Consider the following 9,468-nt stretch of genomic DNA (forward strand, 5'->3'; position numbering starts at 1 on the left):
TTCGAGCGCCAAACATGGAAAGAAGTTCCACAGTATTTATATACTCCCTCCGTTTCAATTCACGTGAACTCACTTGATTGGACACGAAATTTAAGAAAAAAAAGAAGACTTTTAGATTTGTGGTGCAAAATGAGGCACATATATTTTTGTGTGGCTATAAATCATTGGATAAAGGTAAATTATTTTCAAATAAGGAAAGGGATCAATTTTTTTGGTACGGAATAAAAAGGAAATAAGTTCACATAAATCGAAACGGAGCAAGTATTTATCTTCTCTTTCAAAGTTTAGAAATGATAAAAAAACTAATAATATATATTGGGAACATTAAATCTACTTTTATTTTTTAGCGAAAATAAATGTATATTAATTATTTTCGCAGTTAGTGGTTCCTGTAGAACCACGAGTGTTATTTGGAGTTGACATGTCTTGGTAATAGAAAAGGCCCATCCCTTTTTGTTGAGAAACTTAAATTAGTCAGTTGAACTGTATTTTTATATGGCAGATAACTAGATATGGCACAGACAGAACATTACTCAATTATTGAACAGTTTGTATCTTATCGTAAAAAGGACCCAATCCTCAAAAAGTTGTGGCAAGCAACCATAAAGCATAATGCATGTTGGATTTGATAAGAGAAAAGAAAACTGATTTTTCTACTCAGTAGTGATCATCAATTTTACGCTAATTACCTTGTACGCGTATTTCAAGTTAATTATATATATGTAATGGAATATATTATTTACCACCCAAAAATACTTTCTCTGTCAGAATTTTAGTCAACTTTTAAAATTCAATTATAGTATATAATATGTCGCTCCCCATCTCAACCATCTCTTCATAAATTGTCAGTGTTAATATCACTGTTCAACTCATTTTTAAGTTCATAGTAGTTGTTAGGCTCGTTGAGGGCTCATTGAAGGCGCATTTACGTAAGTATTAGGAAATTTAGCCGTCCAGCTAGTTTGAATAATTCGGCAAACCTTATCATTTTAATATGTCACCAGAAAATGGAGATCAACTCTAAAAAGGAAAAAAATTTCTTACACAGTAAAATTTTTCGACGAACGATGGTCAGTTAACCAGCCTTGTGACCATGTGGCTTCGCCACTGCCTAGATCATTATATAAGTGCATTTGGTTTTTATCATTATTTTCTTTGAATTGGTTTTGGTTCATTTAAATCTTACAAAAAATCTAAATGTATTACTCCTCCCCTTTTAGTTTATTTGTCTTAGTTTGACTTGACATAAAGTTTACTAAAAGCATAATTCTTTTTAAAATTTATGGTCATTATATATGCTATAATATTTGTAAGACTATAAAACTTTTAAAATTTGTGATCTTAAATAAGGCATAACATTTGTGTGACTATAACGGCTTCCTATAAAGGAAATATAGAAACGTGTCAATCTTTTTTAAACGGACTAATAAAAAACTAGTGTCAATCTTTTTTTAACAGAACAAAGAGAGTAACACGTTAGTCACTTAGAGATTCTTGCGGAAGTGATTTATCTCATAACGCGCCATCACTACTTACCTTAGTAGTAGCCACCACTGCACAACCACCATCAGCCACACCATCACCAGCCACCACTGCAAGGCCACTGCCACCGACTACCTTTAAAAAGTTACCATCGCCTGTAAAGGTGTCATTTGGGTCGAGTCATCCCATGTCTGGACCGGAGCGGCACGATAAAAACTCGGATAGGAACGACACGACTGGGCTCAAGGAGGGGCCAACATAAGGGGTCCAGGGAGAGGATTGGGTCGTCTGAGGCTTTAGGCCCGGGAGACTGACCCAGGTATGAATCGGGTCTTGGCCCACCGGGGCACCGGCCGGGTAACCGAAAAAATTAAACTTTTTTATTTCGGGTACTTTGCCATTTTTGCAATTTGACCGTTGGCTAACGGCTACAAACGGCCAAAACTTCCAACCCTCCATAAATTCTATTTTGATTTTAAAGTTTATAAAATTATATTTTTGCATTAATTATACCTATAATTACTCATATCGTTTTTTGTTTTTCACACTTCTTCTACTACTCTCTAATTCGCTCTATCTCTATATCTCTCTCCCTTACTAACTTTATCAAAATTTGATTTGTATAATGGATATTAATCCTTCTCGTGTGTCTAGGCCCCTAGCAAAAACAAATCATGTGTGGAATTATTTTGATCAAATAGATACAAACACAGTTTAATGTAAATTTTATACTCAAACATTTTGACGAGCGCAAAACACGACACAAAATTAATGCTCGCTGAACAAAGATAGTATAGTTTAATTATCGCTCTACATAGATTGAATTTAAATAATATTCAAGTAATTTCTGGTTTAATGCTATTCAGGATAATTAACACTTTGATTGGAATAATTATGAAATAAAATTAACTATTAAAATTAAAGTAATTAACAAATGATAACAGAGAACTAGATAGTAGAGCAATGAGTTATTATCAAGACGAAAAATAAGGGTTTTGACATGATGGGTTCAAGACTGCTATCCTGAATATTTCTCAATCTTAATTCAAATGGTAAATCACAAAGCTCTTTCGATCCAAAATAAATTTAAGGCATGTGTTTCAACAATATTCAATATTATGCTCCTCTTCCGATTAAACACGATCATGAATAAAATCGCAACTAGAGTTAAAACTCCTCCAACAAATTCAAGCAATCAAACAACAATCAACTCCATAGATAACAATCAAGTCATCAAATCATGTCAAACCCTAAGGTAAACTGCTCCATAGATACGAAGAAAGTCATCACAGATAGAGTTAAAGAATAAGAAAATATTAATTCAACACTACAATCCAAACTCGTGTATTGAATTGATGAAAAGATGATGAAATCTTGTATTTTGAAGCCTCCAATGCTCTCCCAATTGCTCCTATGTCCAAAAGTCCTCTAAAATTATGTTTTTGGTGTATTTATACCATGTAGGAATGAGCCCGGACAAAACTACCCTCTCTGAGCCAAATGGAAAAAAGCTGGACAAAACATTACACTACCGCGACGCCCCGGGTGGTGCACCATGAGCCGCATTAGTGGTAAAGTCCAGAGGCCTATGTTTTTCACTCTGTAGGATTTTTGCACTAGCACCCCGCGCCTCGCGGCGCACAGCATGGGGCAGTAGTGCATTTTTCTCAAAGTAATCTTTCTTTCTCACTTTTTGACATCTGGCATCCAGACTTGGTCCTCGACCCTCAGGCGTGATTCTGACTTAATTTCTTGGACTTCTACTCAGACTTCAAAGCTCCAAATCATCTATTTTAACTCCAAACTTGTTTTTTCACTTGAAAATCACATTCCACATAGTACAACACACATAATAAGTACAAAGTAATAATAATTAGACTCAAATACATTCAAAATGTAGTAATTAGAGTGTAAATATAACTAAAATACGGGTTCACAACCTACCATCACATTTAAGCATGAACTAGAAAATAATAGAGTGGAGATAGATTGTCCGGTTAAACACTTGATTTAAAAGCATCCACAAGTGAGAGATGAAGTAAAAGGGCACTAGAAAGTCAGAGATTAAATTGGATAGGAAGGAAGAAACAAGGGAAGAGCAGAAGATCCTAGAGTTTGTATTTAAAGTTCTCTTTATTTTTTAAAGTTTATTAAACTAGAAAAATCGCGTTTGTACTTTGTAACTTGTAAGCATTGAGATTCGAATTTGAATTTAAATAATATTATCAATTGAAGTTTGAAGATTAGTAGCCTAATATAATATAGCAATGTTATTAGCCTAATTTTAGTAGCTTAATATAATTTTAGTAGCTTCCTAATCTAATTCAAAGTTTTAAATCATAAGTTAATACGACAATAAATTAGTAATGGACATAAAGGTAGTAGTAAATGGTTAACACTTTAAGCGGTCGTAACTCTGCGCTAGTTTGTCCGATTTATATATATTTTTATTTTGATGTATTTTTTGAGAACTAGGTGGACAAACTGACGTAAGGCGGTTCGGCCAAACCAATTTCGATAATTATTCTTCTATTCAATTTATATTTGTTCTCAAATTAGTACAACATTTTAATATTTTGATACATAAAATTTTATGCAAAAAATACATTTCAACATGGAAATAGTTGCATATGCTTATGTGAATGTCAATTGTAGTGACAAAAAAATTAAAAAAAATAAAAACTCGGCAAAACCGGCTAGGCCCACCAAAATCCTAACCGGATTTGGGAGCATGGTCTAATACCCTTATCCCTTAAAAAAATCCGGCCCCTAACCCCGGCTCCCTAAGGGGAGCCCGAACCAGATCATTAATCAGACGGGCTTACTCTTACGGGGATGAGTTGACCCAGTCCAGCCCAGATAACACCCTTAACCTCCACTATCACCTTTGCAATTATCATTACCGCATTTTAGGGTACGCTTTATTAATATATTTTTTTCAATACCGGGTACATTAGGATTTTCTCTGATATATTATGAATATATTAAAAAGTCTAGAGGACCTGAAGCAATTATTAGATGAAAAATTTGAAGGATTTAAACTTAGTCCTTTAAATTTAGAGCACCTATCTTATGAAGATAAGAGAGTAAAACTGTCTGATGAGATTAATAAAATCTCAGTAAAGTTTGCTCGAAAACCGATCTAAAAGATGTTCTATTATCCTAGGCCAACTCCTCAAGATGTACTTCTCGAGGAACCCGATTTTAGTCATTACTCGCAAAGTTACAATGGTAAAAAAATTTATGAATGAAATATAGATGGTTTTACTGACCGACAAATTTATACGCAGGTACATAGAATGCTTATGTACAACACCATCGGTAAGGTTAATAAGAATTCTGAAAAGACCATTGTTGTATGATAGTAGCAGGGTTTACTGGCCAATTAAAAGGTTGGTGGGATAATGATTTAAATAGTGAATAACGCGCAGAAATTATGGGCTTTATAAAAGTAGAAAATGGATAGAATGTTCAAAAGGCTGTCTATTCGTTAGTTCTTAATATTATAGAACACTTCTCAAGAAGATGGTCAGAGAATAGTGAGACCTTAAGAACTATTCTCCAAAACCTTAGATGTAAGACTCTAACATCTTTTAGGTGGTATAAAGATATTTTTCTATCTAGAGTCATGGAAATACCATAGTGTAATAGTACTCACTGGAAGTCTAAATTTATTGATGGACTCCCAACACTCTTTGCCGAAAGGATTAGAAAAGCTCTTCGCGGAACAAGAACGACTATAGATTATAATAGTTATTCCTATGAAAAACTTATTAGTGTATGTACACAGGAAGGTTTAGCTTTGTGCAATGAGATTATGCTAAATCAGGAAATTAAGCGGTATCGTTTTTGTAACGACACGACCGGTCATTTTGAGTTTTAGCGCGTCGTTCGGTGGTTTGAGGCCCTGAGTAGCTCCACTTAATGTATTATGACTCGTACGTATGGTTGGAATTGGATTTTCGGGAAGTTCAAAGTTGATTTTGAAAGAAATCTCTAATTTCAAGAGCTTTAAGTTGGAAGAATTAGCTAAGGTTTGACTTTTGTGTAAACGACCTTGGAATCAGGATTTAAAACTTCCAACAGGTTCATATGGTGATTTTGGATTTGGACGTATGTCCGGATCGAATTTTGGATGATCAGGGAGCGTTACGACACTTATTGTGGAAAGTTGGCATTTTGGAAGAATTTCATAAATGTGGGTTGAAGCGTATTTTAATGTTATCGATGTCCGTTTGGGATTCCGAGCCTGGGAATAGCTCCATGTGGTGATGCTGGTCATAGGAGTGTGTCCGGATGTGGATTTGGAGGTCCATAGGTCATTTCGTGGTCTTTTGGCGAAAGTTAGAAGTTTGATGGTATTTGGAAATTTTGACCGAGAGTGGACATTTTGATATCGGGTTCGGATTACGATTTTCGGAAGTTGGAGCAGGTCCGTAATGTTGAATGTGACTTGTCTTCAAAATTTGAGGTCAATCGGACGTGATTTGATAGGTTTTGGCTTCAAATGTGGAAGTTAGAAGTTCAATAGTTCATTATGCTTGAATCGATGCACAATTTGTAGTTTTGATGTTGTTTGACATGGTTAGAGGCTTTAACTAAGTTCGTATCGTATTTTGTGACGTGTTGGTATATTTGGTTAAGGTCCCGAGGGCCTCGGGTGGATTCCGGATGATCGACAGATCGAGTTTGGACTTGGAAAAAGTGTTGAGGCAGTTGATATCTGGTGCAATCGCACCTGCATGAAAAGGGCCGCAGGTGCGAGCCTGCAGGTGTGGCGATATGGTCGCAGAAGCGACATTTGGACGGAGCTGGGATGGCCACAAATGCGAGGATGTTTCCGTATACACGAACCCGCAGATGCGAGGAAAGCTCGGCAGAAGCGGAAGGTCTCCGCATGTGCGAGACCACAGGGGCGCGTTTGGCATCGCAGGTACGGAGCGGTGCTGGGCAGAGGGTATGTGTAGGTACGATATTTTGGCCGCACCTGCGAGACTGCAGATGCGGTGAAGCGGCCGCAGGTGCGGTAGTCGGGCTGGGCAGTGTTCTTTTAAAACAAAGGGTTTGGCTAAATTCCACTTTATTTCATCTATGGGAGCCGATATTCGAGTAATTTTGGAGTACCATTTTCATCAACTATTATGGGGTAAGTGATTTCTTCACAGTGTGAGTTAAATACAAGATTTTTATATGGATTCAAGCATTAAAATTTGTAGAAATTTGGGATTTTGAAGAAAAACCTAGAAATTGGTAGTTTTGAATTTTGACCACGAAATTGGACATGGAATTGAGAATAAATTATATATTTCAGTTATTAATGTTATGAGTAATGGTTAACTTCGAACATTTTCGGAATCTTGGTATGTGGGACGGAGGGTTGCTTTATTGACTTTTCGAGCGAAATTGGAAATTTGTTTAAATTGATTTGTTATGAGTATTAGAGTATATTTTTATGGGTTTGCACATTGTTTGACTAGTTTTGGAGTGATGAGCATCAGTTTGAGGTGTTAGAGAGGCTTTGGAGCCGGTTATGGAACTTCGGAGCGAGGTAAGTCTCCTGTCTAACTTTATGAGGGGGAAGCTTCCCCTAGGTGATGAATTTGATATGTGTTACTTGTTGTGAGGTCTACGTACGCATGAGGTGACGAGAGTCCGTATGTGATTAGATCCATGTGATTGTCTGGGTAGACTTAGGCTCATACCATGCTATAGTTGTACTATTTGAGCAGTCCCTTGTCTATTAAATTCCATTATTTTATATTACGGCTTGAGACTAGACTTGTGTAGAGCGATAAACTCACTATTGTAGAGATTTGACGGGCTTCGTGATTAGCCGCGAAATAATTGTACCCCTCTTATGAATCTCTCCCGCGTTATGCATTCTCATCGAAAGGTTTTCCCCAAAGCTTCTTATAACTAACATGTCCCTTCGTGAGTAGGGTCAAGGACCCGTCAAAGCTTCTTATTCTAACGGGATCGGGCCGTTCGCCTCGGCAGGATAGATACATCTATGGTTCATGTCGTTCGACCCTCGGCAGTGCGCACAATATGATGGATCAGGCTGTATGCCCCGACAGGATTATGTACCACACTCTCATGGGAGCGGGCCCTTCGCCTCGACAATATAATAGATGTATCTATGGTTATATACTATTTTATGATGGGATCTGGTCGTATGCCTCGGCATTTATATAAAATATTCCTATGGAATCGTGCGTATTAATTGTCAAAAAGCCAGTGTATCTGGGAATTTTCTTGATTTGAATTATGACGACCTATCTAGTGAGGTCCATTATATATATATATACACTCCGGTTGAGGATGTAACTGCTAATCGAGAGTTTGAGTTTATTGTTGAGAGGAGAATTGTACCACGTATTTATACTTGTTTATTTTATTTATTTACTCTGTCCCATATATGTTTACCTCTTACTGTATCTATCTTATTGGACCACTAGTAAGTGTCAATGTCGACCCCTCGTCACTATTTTTCTTGGGTTAGGCTAGATACTTACTGGGTACGCGTTTATTTACATACTCATGCTACACTTGCTGCACATTTTGTGCAGGTACATATACGTCTGGTGGTATTGTGTGCACAGAGGCTCGAATGTTGCGGGGATTTATCGTGAGCTGCATTTCATGTTACGATCCGCAGCCTGCAGAGTCTCCATCAGAGTTATTTATGTTCTCATGTCTAATTTGTATTCCAGACAGATGTTGTATTTTATTATATTTCCTAGTTGATACTCATGTACTTGTGACACCGGATTTTGGGGGTGCTTGCGGGTTATTCATTATTGAAGTTGTAAAAATATTATCATTTACCTTGTGAATTATATTTCTTTCTATTTAATTGATGAAAATTATGATTTTAAAAGTACTAAAATGAGTAATTAAGTTAATCATTAACTGTTGGCTTGCCTGACGGCGGTGTTAGGCGTAAGCACGAACTTTAGTGGATTTTGGGTCGTGACAGTCTTAATGAAAGACAACAACTAGGGGAATTCTGTGAACAATTTGCCATAGATATCCCTAAAAATAAAAAAGAGTCTCATAGACATAAGCATGAGTCTTATAAACATAGTAACAATAGAAGATCTTTTCATAATAGATTAGAGCGTAAGAACAAGAGAAGAGATACTTATAGGCATATAAAGGATTTCATAAAATCTAATAGGCCTAATGCTTGCTACAAATGTGGTAGAATAGGACATTATGATAAGGATTATAGTGTCAAGGATATAAGAACCTAGACATAAATAATAATATTAAGGACTCTTTATATAAGATTCTGTTAAATTCTTCTCCGGAAAATTCTCCAAAAAATAGTGATAGAGAAGATTCATCTACTAATGAAGATCTAAGGGTTATAAATAAGGAGAATTATATCTCCTCAGATGATCAGTATGGACCTTGCAAGCAGAATCAGTGTTGTAATAACAACACATATGATGAGTTTTATAATATCTATTCCCAATTTAAGGACTTGGATATTAATGTCCTAACAAATGATAATTTATTAGAATTTCTCAGGGTTATTAAAGACCCAGAGTTAAGGTCCCAAATTATTGATAAAATGGACAAAATACCTGCAAGTCCAGAGATACAACAAATTCCTTCTCAAAAGGGACCATATACAATGTTTGATGTTCAGAGGATTTTAAAGAAAAATTCCAGGCCACTGTATGCCAGCTATAGTCCAAGACCTGAAGTATGAGATTGATAATCTCAAAAGAGAGATTTAAAACCTCAAGGCTTCAAATATAGCCTTAGATAAAAGAATCTCTAAATTAGAAGATTCTAATGATAATATAAGTCATGAATTCAGTACTGATATTACTGAGGCAGGTACTGACGATACTAAAGCTTGTACCTCTAAGAATGCTACAAAAGGCAATTTTTTAGGGACAGTTAATTTTGCGGAAGATGAGTTTCTACAAAAACTCCAGTTATTTACTACTCAAATGTTTTTAATAAAAGTCA

This window comes from Nicotiana tomentosiformis, chromosome 11 (genome assembly GCF_000390325.3).
Source record: "Nicotiana tomentosiformis chromosome 11, ASM39032v3, whole genome shotgun sequence".
Lineage (NCBI taxonomy): Eukaryota > Viridiplantae > Streptophyta > Magnoliopsida > Solanales > Solanaceae > Nicotiana > Nicotiana tomentosiformis.